The following is a 20,484-nucleotide window of genomic DNA, read 5'->3' on the forward strand; positions in this document are numbered from 1 at the left end:
CTCACCAAAGAGAGAAAAGACCTGGACTTGAAATCATGCAATGTCGATAGATAAGAAAATAATGTTTAAATATTGCTGAAAACAGAGACATTTTGTCAAAGCTTTTCATCTTGCACTCATCAGGACAATTCGCAAGAATACCAATGTTGGGGAAAGCAACAAATTTATACTGTATGAGAAGAGAGTGCTGATTGGTTGGCAAGTGAACTCTGATTGGTAGAGGCGTTGCCATGGAGAATACACCAGTTTATGCTAACTGCCAGTTAACTGCCAAGTTTTGTTTGAAATTTAAACCAGGCAGCTTGACACTGATTGGTCAAGGCATTGCCCTGCGGAATGAACCAGCGAATGGCTGTCACTTATTTTGTTTAGCTGAAACAGGCGCAATGTTTGTACAGGTTCTTTCTGTCTACAAAGAACAGGGCCCTGTATATTAATATATGTAGCTTCCAGTACGCGTAAATGCACCACACTGCGAGCTCAATCTTAAATTGGTGGTCGGCATAATTTTTCACACACTGACGAAATGAGTAATGTGATCTATGAATTTCAATGCCAGCGTGATGCTAGGTATATAGGCTGTCTGTCACAAAGACCGGCATATTATATCAAACAGCATGTCCCTTCCGCTGTTCACAATAGGCAAGATACAGGCTGTACCCAACCAGCTCGTGCTTGCAAAACTCAAAACACCGTGTCCTACATTAGATGTGATTCTGTGATTGGACAATATTTGCTAAATAATCCTCAGGATGCAGCCAACATTATGTTTCTGGGGCTCTGCCGCTGTCATCCTTTTTGGAAGGAAGAGGCTTCTCCAAGACTAATCATTGGCCAGAATGAGTTACAGCTATCGCTGTCTGCAGGTGGAACTGGACAATTACTGTCAATGAGTATAGAGCATCTGCTTTCCAGACTGCCCTCCACAGATCCCACTCTTTATCCAACCCTATTAGATTAGGGAAACCCACAGATAGTTTTGGGGATAAAATAAATAATTGATGTTCATTGGCACTAAGACTAATGAGAATTGAGGTGCTGGCTGAATAAAATAGGAGAAAAATAATTAAGAAATGGCTCCACTTCCCTTTATATTATTGTGTCTTGTCCATTGTTTTCAGGATGTTTACTGTTGCCTACCAATCCTAGGTGTCAAAGGCATTCTTTGAAATGAAGTCATAGAGTCCTTTATGGCACAGACGGAGGCCATTGATCCATCAAGTCCATGCCGGCTCTCCACGGAGTTATCCTGTCAGTCCCACACCCCAGCTCGATCCCCGAAGCCCTGCAAGTCTATTTCTCTCAGGTGGCCATCCAACTTCCTCTTGAAGTCATTGATCATCTCCAGCTCCACCAACCTTGTGGGCAGCGAGTTCCAGGTCATTACCACCCGCTGCGTAATTAATGCTTCCTCATATTTCCCCTGCATCTCTTGCCCAGAACTTCCAATCTGTCTCCCCTAATCCTTGTACCATTTGTTAATGGGATCATCTTTTCCTTGTCTAGCTTATCTAAAGTACCCGACTGTTTCACATGTCTATTGCTTCAGTTCCCACCCTTGGAAAATGCAGCATGGCGACAGCCCCTCCCCCTCCCCCCCCCCCCCCCAGCAGCTGACATCACTGTTAGAAATTGAAAGCAGTAACAAAAACTCCAGCTTCCGTTTTCTTAAAAATTATGCAAGCTTATTTCGTTGCCAACAGGTAAGTTTTGTAAGAAGTTGGGATTTCCTGGATTGCAGTTGTTTAAGGAACAGGCTGAGATTATAGCACTATTTCTCCATTTGGTTTTCGATGAATTTTGGGATTCAATTCAGCTTCTTCACAAGATGTGGGAAATATCCAGATAACCGGATTAAACCAGTTCCAGGTGATATGAGAAGTCTGTCATATATATTTTAAAATGCATTAATGACTGGGACTTGGGTGTTCAGGGCATAATTTAAAAGTTTGCAGATTGGCACGAAACTTGGAAAGATAGTAACAGACTCCAGGAATATGTTGACAGAGTGGTGCAATTGACAGACACATGGCAAATGAAATTTAATGCTGAGAAATATGAAGTAATGCTTGTTGGTAGGAAGAATGAGGAGAGGCAATATAAACTAATGATACCATTTTTAAAGTGGGTACTGAAACAGAGAGTCCTGAGGCGGGGGGGGTGTACACAGATTTTTCAAGGGGCAGGCGAACTGAGAAGGCTGTAAGAAAAGCACATGGGATCTTGGTTTTATTAATAGGGGAATAGAGTACAAAAGCAAGGCAGTTATTCTGAATCTTTGTAAAATAATGATTAGGCCTCAGTTGAAGCCTTGTGTTCAATTCTGGGCACATTTGTTTTTACACAAGTTGTTTTAGGGTGGAAGGAATTGTCTGAAAGGGTAGTGTCACAAAATCATAGAGTTAGTTATACAGCACAGAAACAGGCCCTTCAGCCCATCATGTCTGTGCCAGCTATCAAGCACCTATCCTGATCCAATTTTCCTGCAGTTGGCCCGTAGCCTTTTATGCTATGGCATTTCAAGTGCTCACCTAAACATTTCTTAAATGTTGTGAGGGCTCCTGCCTCTACCACCTCTTCAGGGATTGCGTTCCAGATTCCAACCACCCTCAGGGTGAATTTCTTTTCCTCAAATCCCCTCTAAACCTCCTGCCCCTTACTTTAAATATATGCCCCTGGTTATTGACCCCTCACTGCTAAGGGAAAACGTTTCTTCCTATCTAACCTATCAATGCCCCACATAATTTTGTATACCTCAATCATATCTCCCCTCGGCCTTCTCTGCTCTAAGGAAAACAACCATAGCCTATCCAGTCTCTCTTCATAGCTGAAATGCTCCAGCCCAGGCAACATCCTGGTGAATCCCCTCTGCACCCTCTCCAGTGCAATCACATCCTTCCTATAGTGTGGTGCCCAGAACTGTACACAGTACTCCAGCTGTGGTCTAACTAGCGTTTTATACAGCTCCATCATAATCTCCCTGCTCTTATATTCTATGCATTGGCTAATAAAGGCAAGTATCCCATATGCCTTCCTAACCACTTTATCTACCTGTGCTGCTGCCTTCAGTGATCGATGGACAAGTACACCAAGGTCCCTCTGACTCTCTGTGCTTCCTAGGGTCCTACCATCCATTGTATATTCCCTTGCCTTGTTAGTCTTCCCAAAATGCATCACCTCACACTTCTCAGGATTAAATTCCATTTGCCACTGCTCTGCCCATCTTACCAGCCCATCTATATCATCCTGTAATCTAAGGCTTTCCTCCTCACTATTTACAACACCACCAATTTTCATGTCATCTGCGAACTTACTGATCATACCTCCTATATTCACGTCTAAATCATTAATGTACACTACAATACACTACAAACAGCAAGGGTCCCAGCACTGATCCCTGTGGTACACCACTGGTCACAGGCTTCCACTCGCAAAAAACAACCCTCGACCATCACCCTCTGCCTCCTGCCACTGAGCCAATTTTGGATCCAATTTGCCAAATTGCCGTGGATCCCATGGGCTCTTACCTTCTTAACCAATCTCCCATGTGGGACCTTATCAAAAGCCTTACTGACGTCCATGTAGACTACATCAACTGCTTTACCCTCATCTACACATTTCGTCACCGCCTCAAAAAATTCAATCAAGTCAGACATGATCTCCCCCTGTTAAAGCCATGCTGACTATCCCTGATTAATCCCTGCATCTCCAAGTGGAGATTAATCATGTCCCTCAGAACCTTTTCCAATGGTTTCCCTACCACTGATGTTAGACTCACTGGCCTGTAATTACCTGGTTTATGCCTGATACCCTTCTTGAATAATGGTACCACATTCCTGTGGCCATAGAGGATTTGAAAATTTGTGTCAGAGCCCCTGCAATCTCCTCCCTTGCCATACACAGAAGCCTGGGATACATCTCATCTGGGCATGGGGATCTATCCACTTTTAAGCCCGCTAAAACAGCTAATATGTTCAAGTATATCACAACCCCCCTCCCTGATCTCTGCACCTACATCATCCTTCTCCATAGTGAACACAGATGAAAAGTAATCATTTAAAACCTCACCTGTGTCCTCCGACTCCACACACAGATTGCCACTTTGGTCCATAATGGCCCCTATTCTTTCCCTGGTTATCCTGTTGCTCTTAATATACTTATAAAACGCTTAGGATTTTCCTTTATTTTGCCCGCCAATGTTTTTTCCTGTCCCCTCTTCGCTCTCCTAATTACTTTTTTAAGTACACCCCTACACATTCTATACTCCTCTAGTGCCTCCGCTGTTTTCAGCACTCTGAATCTGCCATAAGCCTCCTTTTTTTTTTGATCCAATCCTCTATATCCCTTGACATCTAGGGTTCCCTGGACTTGTTGGTCCTACCCTTCACCTTAATGGGTACATGTTGGCCCTGAACTCTCACTGTTCCTTCTTTGAATAACTCTCACTAGTCTGATGTCGACTTTCCTACAAGTAGCTGCTCCCAGTCCACTTTGGCCAGATCCTGTTTTATCATATTGAAATCGGCCTTCCCCCAATTCAGTACCTTTTTTTCCGGTCCATCTTTGTCCTTTTCCATAACTACATTAAGTCTTACAGAGTTGTGGTCACTGTCCCTGAAATGCTCCCCCACTGACACTTCTACCACTTGTCTGGCTTCATTCCCTAGGATTAGGTCCAATACAGCCCCTTCTCTTGTCGGACTTGTTACTTACTGGCTCAGAAAGTGCTCCTGTATGCATTTTAAGAATTCTGTCCCCTTTAAACCTTTTGCACTAAGACTATCCCAGTTGAAATCGGGGAAGTTGAATTATTACCCTATTATTTTTTCACTCTCTGAGATTTGCCTACATATCTGCTCCTCTATCTGTTTGGAGGCCTGGAGTTCACACCCAGCCAAGTGATTGCCCCCTTTTTGTTTTAAGTTCTACCCATATGGTCTCATTTGAGGAACCATCTAGGATATCACTCCTTACTGCAGTAATTGACTCCTTGATCAACAGTGCAATACCACCTCCTCTTTTACCCCCTCCCCTGTCACGCCTGAAGATTCTATACCCTGGAATATTGAGCTGCCCCTCCCTCAACCATGTCTCTGTGATAGCAATAATATATTCCCATGTGTTACTCAATACCCTCAATTGATCTGCCTTACTCTTTGCATTTAAATAGATGCAATCCAGTAGATGCAGATTCTATAATAACTTTTAAAAGAGAGTTGAATAAATACTTGAAGGAAAATGGGACTAATTGGATAGCACTGTTAAAGAACTTGCACAGGCATGATGGGCTGAATGGCCTCTTTGTGCACTGTATTATACTTCATTGAAAAGGCAACGTCAGCTTGAGTGACAGCACCCTTCATATCCTTTCCCTATGCAAATGAAGCAGCCAAAGGATGTCTAAAGTTGCTTACAGGAACATTATTCAAGGATGAAACTAATTCTGCCTAGCAACAGCAGAATACAACCGCTTCAATGTTGCCTTTAAATTGTGGAGTCGTCTGAAACCTGTTCCTCTTTCTAATGAATGAGACACAGGAATTTCTGAAATAAGAAAATGAAGGAGTTTCTGCTCAGTGGGTGAGAAGTGGGCTTCCGGGTGTTGATAGAATCTTCACAATCTTTCATCTCGTGTGATGTTGGAAATTGGGTAAAACTGGGTTTTGGAACAAGTACAAGTCTAGACTTTCTCCTGTGCCTCACCCCCTGCACCATGTTTAGCTACATGGAGAAACCTTTCTGTAGAGTGTCAGCTTCAGCTGTTTAGGATTATCAGATGACTGATTGAATCTAAGTAGGAGTTGGTGTGATTGCCCATTACACTAGAGTGTCCGGCTTCATTTGGAATTATTCAGAGACACTTTGAAAACACGCACAAAATGTCTGTTTGTGTTCCTGCTGATTCTCATCCTTTGAAGGGTTATTATTCTCTTGGATGAGTAGCTGAGGTACAACAGGTTTAGTATTGGAAAATAAGGCAAATCAGATCATGTTGGCCAAGCGAATGAACTTGACTCTCTGAAGAGCTCCGGCAAAGAATGTTAATTGGAATTTTTTGTCCTAAACCAGTGGAAAATCCATTAACATGCTTTGCTGCCTTTTATCTATCATTCTTCCAATTTCTGTTTCTCATTCCCTCCCACAAAGCCTAGTAGATGTTCCCTGGAAAATACAATCACTGTCGCTGATCAATGGCATTGTTGCTGTAATATTCACCATCAAGACATGTGCTTTTGGTTAGATTTTCAGAGAGAACGGAACAGATTTTCCATTCCTGTGCCCCTCGCTTCCACTCCACACTTTAATTGCCAAACAAAACCTCTACGGACTGACCTAGCCTAGAATACATCACAACTAAGCCCTTGGGCTCCTGTAAGATCTCTTTGCCAATAATCAGCAGTCTGCTCATCCATTCCTGAATTAGCTAGTGATCTCCATGTATCCCGGTGACATGCTGACCATCACATTTCCATTACAATTAAATAGAATAGTGGAAAATATTGCTATGTTGACATCTTCAACCTTTCTGTTTAAATAGACTTGTAGTTGTGGCACCCCAATGGCTCAGTGGATAAGGCTGCTGCCTGATGTCATGCTGAGCTGAATGGAGCACATGTGCCTGGCTTTTATCCCTGATCTGATGGGGTGTTGAACATTAGAGTCAGTGTTCCTGGGCAGGGAGGAGAGAAACCAACAGGGTTCATGGTCGTGACTAGTGTTCGCCAAGTCCTGCTGGAAGTATGTGCCTGCATGTGGATTTTGGGTGAAAACACGAACGAGCTCAGTTGTGATGCACCTACTGTTGAATAGCCTGCCAGAACTAGGGCGGCACAGTGGCGCAGTGGTTAGCACCGCAGCCTCACAGCTCCAGGGACCCGGGTTCGATTCCGGGCACTGCCTGTGTGGAGTTTGCAAGTTCTCCCTGTGTCTGCGTGGGTTTTCTCCGGGTGCTCCGGTTTCCTCCCACAAGCCAAAAGACTTGCAGGTTGATAGGTAAATTGGCCATTATAAATTGTCACTAGTATCGGTAGGTGGTAGGGAAATATAGGGACAGGTGGGGATGTTTGGTAGGAATATGGGATTAGTATAAATGGGTGGTTGATGTTCGGCACAGACTCGGTGGGCCGAAGGGCCTGTTTCAGTGCTGTATCTCTAAAAAAAAACTCACTGTCATGTTCGACAAGTGAATAAGCAGCAGGTGAATGAAGGAAAGTGGAACCTGACTCCAGCAAAGTGTCTGCTGGCAGGAGAGGGGAGAGATAAGGTTAAGGTCAAAAATATAAATGAATACTCCAGTGCTTGGAATTACATTTCCTAAACACATGCTGGAGATACATCTTCGTTAATAAAGGCTTTCCCAATGGAAAAACAAAATAAAATAATGATATGTAATTGATTGGGGCAGACAGAACGACAAACTGCTCATTAATGGACTTCCACACTATAAAAGTGACTGCAGTAACAGCAACTGAGTGGAATGAATTGGGGCTAAGCAAGGATACAAATGATTAAAATTACTTTAGTAAGAACTGGCTGACATCAGGGCTTTCTACCAATGGGCTTGGCTCCAGTTTGAGCTTTGTCTAGATTTCAGAACAACGCCAAAAGAAATGGATGCTGCAACTTTAAACAATATTTTAACAGGTGCTGACAAGAAACCTTTGAGGGATTCATCCTTTATGGAACTTATTTATTAATTCGTTGTGTTGTTCAGTTCAGTGATATGACCCTGAGCAATAGAAGCAGCCACTCGAGTCTGCTCCAGGAGGCGAAAACCTATCACATTTACACTCCGTTCTCAGATTACAAAAAGAAAGAGTGAAATGACTAATTTTGCCCTTCCATGATCAAACATTACATAGGGGTCAGTTAATGTGTGATCTTCCTCAGTTTTAAACATTATTGATGGAAAACTTGCTGCTTGTTTGCATGCAAAGTGTCTGAGCTCTAATCGTCTGTATTACTATGTGAAAGAATACTGCAGCTCACATTAATAATCATATACTGAAAGTTATGAAAATTTCAGTTCAACCAAAGAAAAGCACTGATTGTGTTAGCTGGGAATTACTAAGGCTTCCAGTTTGATGTTGGAGTACTGAGCTGGACAGAAGCTAGTTTAAAACTAGTTGATTGCATTGTTCTTGCTGCCTGCCTTTTGCAGAGGTACCTGCCATGGTCACATGTACCTGCCATGGTCACATGTCCCTGTCATGGCCAATGTACCTGCCGTGGTCACATGTACCTGTCATGGCCACATGTACCTGTCATGGTCACATGTACCTGTGCTTTCTGTGTTGTAGAGAGAGTAACTGGCTTTTATCTGTAGACCTGGTCTGTCCACCTCAGCAAGCAAAAAACGTACCAAACAATCAGAGGCTGAGTGTACAAATACTGCTGGTTTGGGGATTTTATTGGCATTCAGTCTCCTTTCTACACGTCTCCACTCAAAATGCAAATCATTTTGGTGAATGGCAAATTAAAACTCCAGCTTCTTTTGTAATCCTTTGAAAAGATGGAACTGAGAGGAGATGAAGAATCTCATTGAGGGGAGATCATTAATCTGAGTCTTGCTGACACTGGTCTGTGCTTATTATTCTTCGAGAATTGCGTCAGATTAACAAATTTTAAGTGATTGCAATCAGTGCTGTGAATGAGGTGTCCTGGAGCCTCGGTTATTATGTGTCCTTTATTTATTTTATAAATATCCTACTTAGAAATGTAAAAAAAACACCTTTAAGATTGTTTGAGATAGGGAATGTCCTCTGTTTAAAATCTCTGTTCTAGCTTTTTGACCCAATACAAATTAGATTTATAGGAAAAGCAGCCTAGCAGTAAGTCAAAACCTGATTAAAACAGGCAATCCTCAGGATCCTGGTCCATTTGCTTTGCTTCACATGTGCCAAAGCCATCAAAGGAAAGCAGGGACAAGCTATTAAATGTACTCCGTCTCTCAGTTTTTCCTCATTGTGACAGGGGTGAGATTTTAATCTGTTCAATGCAACTTTGCCTGGGCAGGTTATACAGACATAGCTTGGGACAGAAAGAATATGGCCGAGTTTTCATTGCTCCGTCATCACATCCCTGTTGATAATGTCCTGATTGTCAATCAGCTTCATTTCTGACAGCAGTTCCGATAATCCACGAAGGCCCCAATTCAATGTTTGTCCCTGCTGCTCATTGTATTTATAGGCACCAAACAACAAAGACATGAACATTCCAGTCCTACAACAAAAAAAAAATCTACATTTTCCTGTCTGGTTGGATATTTTCAACCCACAAGCATTCTTCTATTTGGAAAAGTAATCTTTTTTTGAGTGTATGCATCTCGCTCTCTCTCTGCCTGCCACTCCCTCTCTCATTCGCTGAGTGTCTCCCCCACTTTCTGCTTCTCTCAACTCACTTTTCCTGTGTTTTTTTTCTGGTATATCATTCATTCTCTCTCTCCCACCAATCTTGCCCCAGTTCTTCACAACACCGTTGAATCTATGAAGCAGTGACAGGAAATTTGCTGATGCCACAAAAATTGGCCATGTGGTTGATAGTGAAGAGGAAAGCCATGGACTCCGGAATGATATCAATGGTTTGATTAAGTGGGTAGAAAAGTGGCAAATAGAATTCAATCCAGAGGAGTGTGAGGTAATGCATTTGGGGAGGGCAAATAAAGCAAGGGAATACACAATAAACGGGAGGATATTGAGAGGGGGAGAAGAGTGAGACACCTTGGAGTGCATGTTCAAAAGCCCCTGAAGGTGGCAGGACAGGTAGATAGAGTGGTGAAGAAGGCATATAGAATGCTTTCCTTTATGGGCCAACCTTGCCCGTCTAAGAGCGAAATCCAAAGTACGGAAAGTCCTCATCAGGGAACTCCTCTTTGCTGACGATGCTGCATTAACATCTCACACTGAAGAGTGTCTGCAGAGTCTCCTCGACAGGTTTGCGGCTGCCTGCAAGGAATTTGGCTGAACCATCAGCCTCAACATCATGGGACAGGACGTCAGAAATGCTCCATCCATCAATATTGGCGACCACGCTCTGGAAGTGGTTCAAGAGTTCATCTACCTAGGCTCAACTATCACCAGTAACCTGTCTCTCGATGCAGAAATCAACAAGCGCATGGGAAAGGCTTCCACTGCTATGTCCAGACTGGCCAAGAGAATGTGGGAAAATGGCTCACTGACACGGAACACAAAAGTCCGAGTGTATCGAGCCTGTGTCCTCAGTACCTTGCTCTACGGCAGCGAGGCCTGGACAATGTATGTCAACCAAGAGCGACGTCTCAATTCATTACATCTTCGCTGCCTCTGGAGAATCCTTGGCATCAGGTGGCAGGACCGTATCTCCAACACAGAAGTCCTCGAGGCGGCCAACACCCCCAGCTTATACACCCTACTGAGTCAGCGGTGCCTGAGATGGCTTGGCCATGTGAGCCGCATGGAAGATGGCAGGATCCCCAAGGACACATTGTACAGCGAGCTCATCACTAGTATCAGACCCACCGGCCGTCCATGTCTCTGCTTTAAAGACGTCTGCAAACGCGACATGAAGTACTGTGACATTGATCACAAGTCGTGGGAATCAGTTGCCAGCGATCGCCAGAGCTGGCGGGCAGCCATAAAGGTGAGGCTAAAGTGTGGTGAGTCGAAGAGATTTAGCAGTTGGCAGGAAAAAAGACAGAAGCGCAAGGGGAGAGCCAACTGTGTAACAGCCCTGATAACCAAATTTATCTGCAGCACCTGTGGAAGAGTCTGTCACTCTAATATTGGCCTTTATAGCCACTCCAGGCGCTGCTCCACAAACCACTGACCACCTCCAGGTGCTTACCCATTGTCTCCGGAGCCAAGGAGACCAAAGAAGAAGATTGGCCAAGGTATAGAATTCAAAATCAAGGTTGTAATATTGGAACTGTATAAAATACTGGTGAGGCCACAGTTGAAGTATAGTGTGCAGTTCTGGTCACCACATTACAGAAAGGTCATAATTGCTCTGGAGAGAGTATAGAGGAGATTTAGAAGAATGTTGCCAGGACTCGAAAGTTGCAGCTATGAGGAAAGATTGGATAGGCTAGGGTTGTTTTCCTTAGAACAGAGGAGGCTGAGGGGTGACTTAATAGAGGTGTACAAAATTATGAGGGGCCTAGATAGAGTAGACAGGAAGGACCTGTTTCCCCTACCAGGGGGCACAGATTTAAGGTGATTGATAGAAGGATTAGAGGGGACATGAGGAAAACCTTTTTCACCCAGAGGGTGGTGGGTGGCTGGAATTCACTGCCAGGAATGGTGGTGGAGGCAGAAACCTTCAAATCTTTTAAAAGGTACCTGGACAGGCACCTGAAGTGCTGTAAACAGCAAGGCTATGGACCAGGTGCTGGAAGGTGGGATCAGATTGGGCGGCTAGTTTTTTTTTCCGGCCGGCACAGACACGGCGGGCTGAATGGCCTCCTTCTGTGCAATAATTTTTCTGTGGTTCGATGGTTCTATGAGAAGTGGGCAACCTGTTCATCTATTTTAGCATGTACTTGTAGGAACTTCTGGTGCCATGCTTTTTCACTCTTTTTAATGTTTTATCAAGCAGACTAAAACACTAATTAAATGTAAATATTTTCTGATGTGTGTTTTACTTTGTATAAGAAAATAAAATTCCTTTGCTACTTTTAATGGAGAGATTAGCCTATTTAAAACAGTTAACAGGGGTTACATTAAAGGAGAAATATAAATCTAGGTTGTTGTTAAAATCAGACACAAACTGTGTCCTACAGAGATAATAAATGTGGATCCACTAATGTCACCTTCAGAGAGATAGTGGGGAGTCGGTGGCATAGTGGTAATGTTACTGGACTACTAACCCAGAGTCCCAGGCTAATGCTCTGTGGACCTGGTTCGAATCCCACCATGGCAGATGGTGGAATTGGCTCAGCAATAACCTGCTCAGTGACGCTCAGTTTGGGTTCCGCCAGGGCCACTCAGCTTCCGACCTCATTACAGCCTTGGTTCAAACATGGACAAAAAAGCTGAACTCCAGAGGTGAGGTGAGAGTGACTGCCCTTGACATCAAGGCAGCATTTGACCAAGTATGGCATCAAGGAGATCTAGTGAAACTGGAGTCAATGGGAATCGGGGGAAACCTCTCCACTGGTTAGAGTCATACCTAGCGCAAAGGAAGATGGTTGTGGTTGTTGAAGGTCAATCATCTCAGTCCCAAGAGTTCCTCAGGGTAGTGTCCTAGGCCCAACCATCTTCAGCTGCTTCATAAATGACCTTCACTCCATCATAAGGTCAGAGTGGGGATTTTCATTGATGTTTGCACAATGTTCAGCACCATTTGTGACTCAACTAAAGCAGCCCATGTCCATATGCAGCAAGACCTCAACAATATCCAGGATTGGGCTGATAAGTGGCAAGTAGCATTTGTGCCAGTCAAACAAGAGAGAATCTAATCATCTCCCCTTGACATTCAATGGCATTACCATCGCTGAATCCCCCACTATCAGCAGGGGTGGGGGTCACCATTGACCAGAAACTGAACTGGACCAGCCACAATAAATGCTGAGGCTACAAGAGCAGGTCAGAGGCTGGCAATTCTGCATCAAGTAACTCACCTCCTGTCTCCCAAAGCCTGTCCACCGCCTAATACGCACAAGTCAGGAGGGCGATGGAATAATCTCCACTTGCCTGGATGGGTGCATCTCCAAGAACACTCAAGAACCTCGACATCATCCAGGACAAAGCAGCCCGCCTGATTGGCACCCCATCTACTACCTTCAACATTCACTCCCTCCACCACTGTGGCAGCAGTGTGTACCATCTACAAGATGCACTGCAGCAACTCACCAAGTCTCCTTCGACAGCACCTTCCAAACCCGTGACCTCTACCACCTAGAAGGACAAGGACAGCAGGTGCATGGGAACACCACCACTGCAAGTTCCCCTGCAAGCTACACACCATCTTGACTTGGAACTGAATTGAGGTTCCTTCACTGCCACTCGGTCAAAGTCCTGGAACTCCCTTCCTAACAGCACTGTGGGTGTACCTACACCCCAAGGACTGCAGCGGTTCAAGAAGGCAGTTCTCCACCACCTTCTCGCATTGCCAGCGAAGCCCACACCCCCCCCACCCGAATGAATAAAGAAAACATTGATTGAACGTGAATGGCAAAAGAACCAAAGGTGACATGAGGAAAAGCTTTCTTACACAGTGAGTGGTTAGTATCTGGAATAGACTGTCTGAGAGTGTGGTGGAAACAGATTCCATTGAGGCTTTCAAAAGATAATTGGATGATTATCAGAAGAGCAATATAATTGCAGGCTACAAGGAAAAGGCGGGGGAGTGGGAGTAGCTGAATTGTTCTTGCAGAGAGATAGCACAGATGTGAAGAGTTGAATGGCCTCCTTCTGTGCTGTAACCATTCTATGATTCTGTGACTAGAACTGGACAGTGTTCAAGGTGGGACTGACCAGAGCCCTGTACAGTTTGATTATCAACTCTTCTGACTTGTATTATACTCTTTACGAAAACCATTTTCCAGCTTCTTGTGTAGATTAGGTAAGATAAATGGAAAGTGCACATATTCAGTATCCTTGGTCTACCTTGTGCTACACCCAGATCAATCATTCCGTAGAACTGGTCGGTTTCTGTGAGCTCTGAATTTGACAAACCTTCTGTGAGCTTATCCTTCTGAATGCAGACTCACAGAGGTAAAAAAAAATTCTTTATATTTCCTAAGTCTAAAAGTAATCCTCGCCACATTTTGTAATAGAAAAACTAAACATTCTAATAAAGAAGGCTTAAGCACTGAGCTTAGAATGTCTGTCAGTGTCCCGCATATTTCAGTTGGCAGATTCCTGCAGGAGGAAACACAAACAGTCCAGTTCGAACAGGAGGGAGGCTTCTAAATTTACAATTAAAATGATCATCTCTGTTCTCATTTCTTGTTTTCTTTCTGTGATGTGTGATTGCTCGGTGTGCTGTTCAATGCTGCTTTCCCAGCTGATGGGATACTGTTGTAAGCAAACTGTTAGCAGGTGTAAGAGGGCCCAGGGTGATGGCTGCTAATTCCCCTCCCTGACTGGTTGAGGCTGTGAATCGCCGGTGTGAATCCTGTATTCTGAGTGCAGGCAGCTGAATGTGTACATTTGTGCTAACTAACTGTCTAACTGGGGAAGGACAGAAGTTAAACTGGTTGACTCTTATACCAATTATTAGCCATGTTCAGAACAACATGGATTTGAACAATTACCAGATTAGCATTGGGTTTCCAAGCCAAATGCTAACACAATCAAACCAGGGCTGACCACTTTTGGCAATTTGTGCCTGCAAAGCCTTTCAGTGATTCCAGGATTGTTTGATTATCTTCTTCAAATGAATATCTCTATGGTGCTGAGAGGTGATGCACACTGAGTCATTTCTAGAAAAATCCATCTCTCATGTGGAGACTGTGTTCCATACTTGCCAACAGTGATGTCAGAATTCTCAACCTCAAGTCACTGGTCCTGATATCATCCTGCCAAAACTGCGGTGCGTATCCTAGTTACACCCTTTTTTTCAGGCAAGTGATGTCTGTCAATGCAAAATTGGAGGTAAAGCACAGAAGTCAAGACTGAAACAGAAAGGAACAGTGAATTGTCCACAACAGGAGGTTTTACATTGATTTCAGCTTACACAACAGTGCTATCAGAATGTGGGTCACTCCCAGCTTGTTAATCCACTGCACAGCTTCTCTCCTAACATCACTGATTGTTTCAGTGCCTCCTAGTTACTTTTAGATTGAGCTACAGAATGTTTTTGCATGCCGTCTTTTGAAGTTTTCTGTAGAATTACCTGCTGAATCAGGCTTCATTGTACGATCTTCAGATGTTGTCAGGTTTATTAATCACTAATGAAATAGTGATAGACATTATCCATCCTGTGAGGTCTGCAAATTGTACATCCAGCAATAATTACAAAGTCTCAATTCATTTCATGCATGTTGTGAATTAAAAGGCCTGGATTGTTCAGGAGGGTTTTTAATGATAAATGCCTGTAACATTGTGCGTTGAAACTTCTCGGGGTAACCATTGGCCAGGACAGGTGCTGTCTTTGCAGCTATTCAGACAGTTCCTCAGTCTGTTCTTCCACTCACAATTCATGGCTTGTTGACTAGCTGGTATTTGAAGTACTGACCATTTTTCCCATTTCTTGTATCCAATATACACTGAGAACTCCACGTTTGCTAAACAGCAAGTGAGTTAAGCCTGGAGGGAACGTGCTTGTGTTTTAACAAGATGGATCATGGGCTATGAGTCCAGGGCTGTTAATCACTCAAGGCCATCCTGCTCCTGGTTAGAATTGAGTTACCTACTTTTTGGCACAATATATCTGCGTGGCAGAAAGGGGAGGGGGAACAGCTGAGTGATGGGGGCAGTCTTGGGCCAGATCAGGCTGGACTCTCAGTTGAATTCTACCAAAGAATGGAAGGGAATAAAGGCCTGTGTTGAACACTAACTGATTCCAGTTCTCTGGATGGATGTTGTAACACTTGTCGGCTAAACTTTCCGTTTCTCCAGAGGAAAAGTACCAAAATGCTGAAGCCCATTGCCCAGGTGGAGCATGAGTTCAGGCTCCAACCTTCTGTGACTTATGGGGGGGTGGGAGGTTATGGAATATGTTGCTCTTGCTCTTACTGTTTCTTACTTGTTTCTTCTGATGTTCTATGGAGAAAAAATTAACAGCATGCTCTACTTTGCAGTTTGCAGAGTCCATAAATGTTCTCATGAGCTATTGTGAAATTAACCTCTGGTTACGACAGGACTTGATCTGAAGTATCATTGTGCTGCCTAATATAAATGTGCTTGAAGTGTTAGACTGGGCATGATCGCCACTGACTCAGAAGGGTTTGGGTTCAAACTACAAAATCAATGCTAACACTTCAGTAAGTAGTGAGGGAATGCTAGAATGAGAGGTTAAATGTGGCCGTAAAAGATCCATGGTAATTTTCGAAGCAGAGCAAAGGAGTTCTAGTGTCCTGACCAAAATTTGTAACTTGACCAACATTGTTAATATCAGATGATCTGGTCATTTACCTCATTGCTGTTTGTGGGAACTTGCTGTGACTGCACTTAGGAGCACAGGAACAGAGGAACATAGCAACAGAGGAACACAGGAACAGAGGAGCACAAGAACAGAGGAGCACAGGAACTGGAGGTGCACAGGAAAAGGAACACAGGAAGAGAGGAGCACAGGAACAGAGGAGCACAGGAATAGAGCAGCACAGGAACAGAGGAGCACAGGAACAGAGGAACACAGGAAGAGAGGAGGACAGGAACAGAAGAGCACAGGAATAGAGGAGCTGAGGAACAGAGGAGCACAGGAATAGAGGAACACAGGAACAGAGGAGCACAGGAACAGAGGAGTGCAGGAACAGAGGAACGCAGGAAAAGAGGAGCACAGGAACTGAAGGAGCACAGGAACTGAAGGAGCACAGGAACAGAGGAGCACAGGAACTGAAGGAGCACAGGAACAGAGGAGCACAGGAACAGAGGAGCACAGGAACTGAAGGAGCACAGGAACAGAGGAGCACAGGAACAGAGGAGCACAGGAACTGAAGGAGCACAGGAACAGAGGAGCACAGGAACAGAGGAGCACAGGAACTGAAGGAGCACAGGAACAGAGGAGCACAGGAACAGAGGAACACAGGAAGAGAGGAGGACAGGAACAGAGGAGCACAGGAACAGAGGAGCACAGGAACTGAAGGAGCACAGGAACTGAAGGAGCACAGGAACAGAGGAGCACAGGAACTGAAGGAGCACAGGAACTGAAGGAGCACAGGAACAGAGGAGCACAGGAACAGAGGAGCACAGGAATAGAGCAGCACAGGAACAGAGGAGCACAGGAACAGAGGAACACAGGAAGAGAGGAGGACAGGAACAGAAGAGCACAGGAATAGAGGAGCTGAGGAACAGAGGAGCACAGGAATAGAGGAACACAGGAACAGAGGAGCACAGGAACAGAGGAACGCAGGAAAAGAGGAGCACAGGAACTGAAGGAGCACAGGAACTGAAGGAGCACAGGAACAGAGGAGCACAGGAACTGAAGGAGCACAGGAACTGAAGGAGCACAGGAACAGAGGAGCACAGGAACTGAAGGAGCACAGGAACAGAGGAGCACAGGAACAGAGGAACACAGGAAGAGAGGAGCACAGGAACTGAAGGAGCACAGGAACAGAGGAGCACAGGAACAGAGGGGCACAGGAACAGAGGAACACAGGAAGAGAGGAGCACAGGAATAGAGGAGCACAGGAAGAGAGGAACACAGGAACAGAGGAACACAGGAAGAGAGGAGCACAGGAACAGAGGAGCACAGGAACAGAGGAGCACAGGAATAGAGGAACACAGGAAGAGAGGAGCACAGGAATGGAGGAGCACAGCAAGAGAGGAACACGGGAATGGAGGAGCACAGGAAGAGAGGAGCACTGGAACAGAGGAGCACAGGAATAGAGGAACACAGGAAGAGAGGAGCACAGGAACTGGAGGAACACAGGAACTAGAGGAACACAGGAACAGAGGAGCACAGGAATAGAGGAACACAGGGACAGAGGAGCACAGGAACTGGTGAAAAGGATTGCTACATTGTCAGAGCCTGTCTCCCTAAAATCCTAAATATTGGCCCAGTTTTTGCTGGAGCAGGACATCTCACCATGTACCCTGTTAGTTTGATTTGTTTGTGCACAATTAGTTTTTCAAATATTTTGCCCACATCGTTGCTGGAATTGTGAGTCGATAACAGTGCAGCAAGGGCAACTGGGTGTCTGGGACCTTGGTGAACAATGGAACCAACAGTGTATCTCCTTAACCAATGAGAATAAAGAATTAAGAAATAAACAGAGGAAGGATTGAGAAAGAGGGTTAATTAGAGTGGGTGTGTTTAATGTCAAATCAGTTAGAGAGAGAGAAATAGAGGGGAAGAAAGGTTGGATTAAGAGAGAGAAAAAGGAGACAGAAAGGAAAAGTCAGAAGAAATGTTTTAATTTGAAATTTGACATTTTTAATATCTCTTAAAACAATTAATCCCTGAAGGAATGAGACTCCACACTTAGAGTTGTTCACTTTCGGTCTGAGAGGTTGATTGGCCGTCATTAATAATAGTCATATCGTTAAGAGAATGGTAATTATTAGACTTAGCTTTCTGTAGTGAGTTTAATGGGTAATTAATGAGCAAATGTAGCAGCTTCACCGAAATCATAATGAGGTTAAGCACAAGATGCCATTTTCACAAAGCTATCGGTGGAGTGGTACAAATTATCCAACAACTTATGGCAATTCACAATTCACAGGATATCTCTTCTTCCCTACAATTTATGGCTGACTTTTACATTAATAACAGCGTGAGTCATTCACAGAGCATTTTCGTCTAGCCAGTGCAGGCCCAAATGTTTGTGAAGATTGTATAGCTTGTCAGACTGGGCTTCCGGCAGGTGGTGAGAGACTAACACAAAGGTAAACCTACTTGACCTCATCCTCACCAATGTATCTGTCACAGATGCATCTGTCCATAACAGTATTGGTAGCAGCAAGTACTGCATAGTCATTGTGGTAATTTCAGAGGGCAGTTAAGAGTCAACCACATTGCTGTGGGTCTGGAGTCGTATCTTGGCCAGACCAGGTAAGGGCGGCAGATTTCCTTCCCTAAAGGCCATTACTGAATTAGATGGGCTTTTACGAGAATCAATAGTTTCCTGGCACCATGAGCAACTAGCTTTCAATTCCCGATTTCTCATTAATTAATTGAATTTAAATTCTGCCGTGGTGGGATTTGAACCCGTGTCCTCTGGGCCTCTAGATTACTAGTTCAGTGACATTACATTACAACTCCACCACCATCTCCCCTCCAATGAGGTACCAACTTGTTGAAGCTACAACGCAGAACTTCATTCATTCTAAACAGTGGAGCATGTTATAGACAAAGCGAAGCAATCCTGCAACCAATAGATAAGATCAAAGCTTCATAGTCCTGCCACATCAGTTGTGAATGATGGTGGAAAATTAAACTGTTAACCAGAGGAGGAGGCTCCATGAACATCCCCATCCTCAATGATGGCGGAGCCCAGCATGCAAAAGCAAAAGATAAACATCTTCAGTCAGAAGTGCTGAGTGGATGATCTATCTCCGCCTCCTGCTGAGGTCTCCACCTTCCCAGAGGCTTCAGGCCAACTTCACATGTTATCAACAAACAGCTGAATGCACTGGATACAGCAAAGGCTATAGGCCCCAGTAACATCCCAACTGTAGTGCTGAAGGCTTGTGTGCCAGAACTAGCTATGTCCTTAGCCAAGCTGTTCCAGTACAGCTACAATACTGGCATTTCTCCCATAATGTGGGAAATTGCCCAAGTATATGCTGTCGAGAAAAAAAAGGACAAATCCAATCCAACCACTTATCACCCCATTAGTCTATTCTCAATCGCCAGCAACGTGACAGAGGTTATGCTTACAGTTTTGTGGTTTGAGAGACCTTTTTATAGGACAGTGAAGAGTCAACCACATTGCGATGGGTATGGAGTCACATACAGGCCAGACTGCAGATTTCCTTTACTGAAGGCCAGTAGTGAAGCAGATGGGTTTTTACAACAATCTGGTAGATTTATGGTCATCATTACTGATACGAGCTTATTATTCCAGATTTATTTAATTAACTAAATTTAAATTCCACAGCTGCAGTGGGATTTGAGCTCATATTTCTGGATCAGTATTTTAGGTCTCTGCTGACCCAGTAGAATAACCACTATGCTACTGTTCCTGATGGGGAGGTGGTAGTGACATCCTGCCAATTAGAGTACCTGCCCAGTATCCCTACAGAGACAGAGAGTCTCCTGCCACTCAGCCAATCTCCGAACCAGGTCAATAATTTTCTCTTAATTCTATGAGCTTCAACTTTAGCTAGCAGCCTCTTATGAGGAACTTTTATCAAGTGACTTCCGGACGTCCAAATAAATAAATAGCATCGGTGACATGAGGAAAATCTTTTTTATGCAGTGAGTGGTTAGTCTAAATATTAGGACCAGACCATTCAGGAGAGATGTTAGGAAGCACTTCTTCACGCAAAGGGTGGTCGAGGTTTGGAACTCTCTCCCACAAACAGCAGTTGAAGCTAGAACAGTTGTTAATGTTAAATCTGAGATAGATAGATTTTTGTTAAGCAAAGATATTAAGGGATATGGGCCAAAGGCAGGTATATGGAGTTAGGCCGCGGATCAGCCATGATCTTATTGAATGGCGGGACAGGCTCGAGGGGCTGAATGGCCCACTCCTGTTCCTACCTTCCTATGTTCCTATGATCTGGAATGCATTGCCTGAGAGTGTGATGGATTGAGGCAGATTTAATTGTAACTTTCAAAAAGGAATTGGATAATTATCTGAAGCGAAGAAATTTGCATGGCTACGGGGAAAAGGTGGGGGAGTGGAACTAGGTGAATTGCTCTTGCAGAGAGCTGGCACAGACATGACGGGCCAAATGG

The sequence above is a fragment of the Heterodontus francisci genome, chromosome 37 (genome assembly GCF_036365525.1).
Source record: "Heterodontus francisci isolate sHetFra1 chromosome 37, sHetFra1.hap1, whole genome shotgun sequence".
In the NCBI taxonomy this organism is placed as follows: domain Eukaryota; kingdom Metazoa; phylum Chordata; class Chondrichthyes; order Heterodontiformes; family Heterodontidae; genus Heterodontus; species Heterodontus francisci.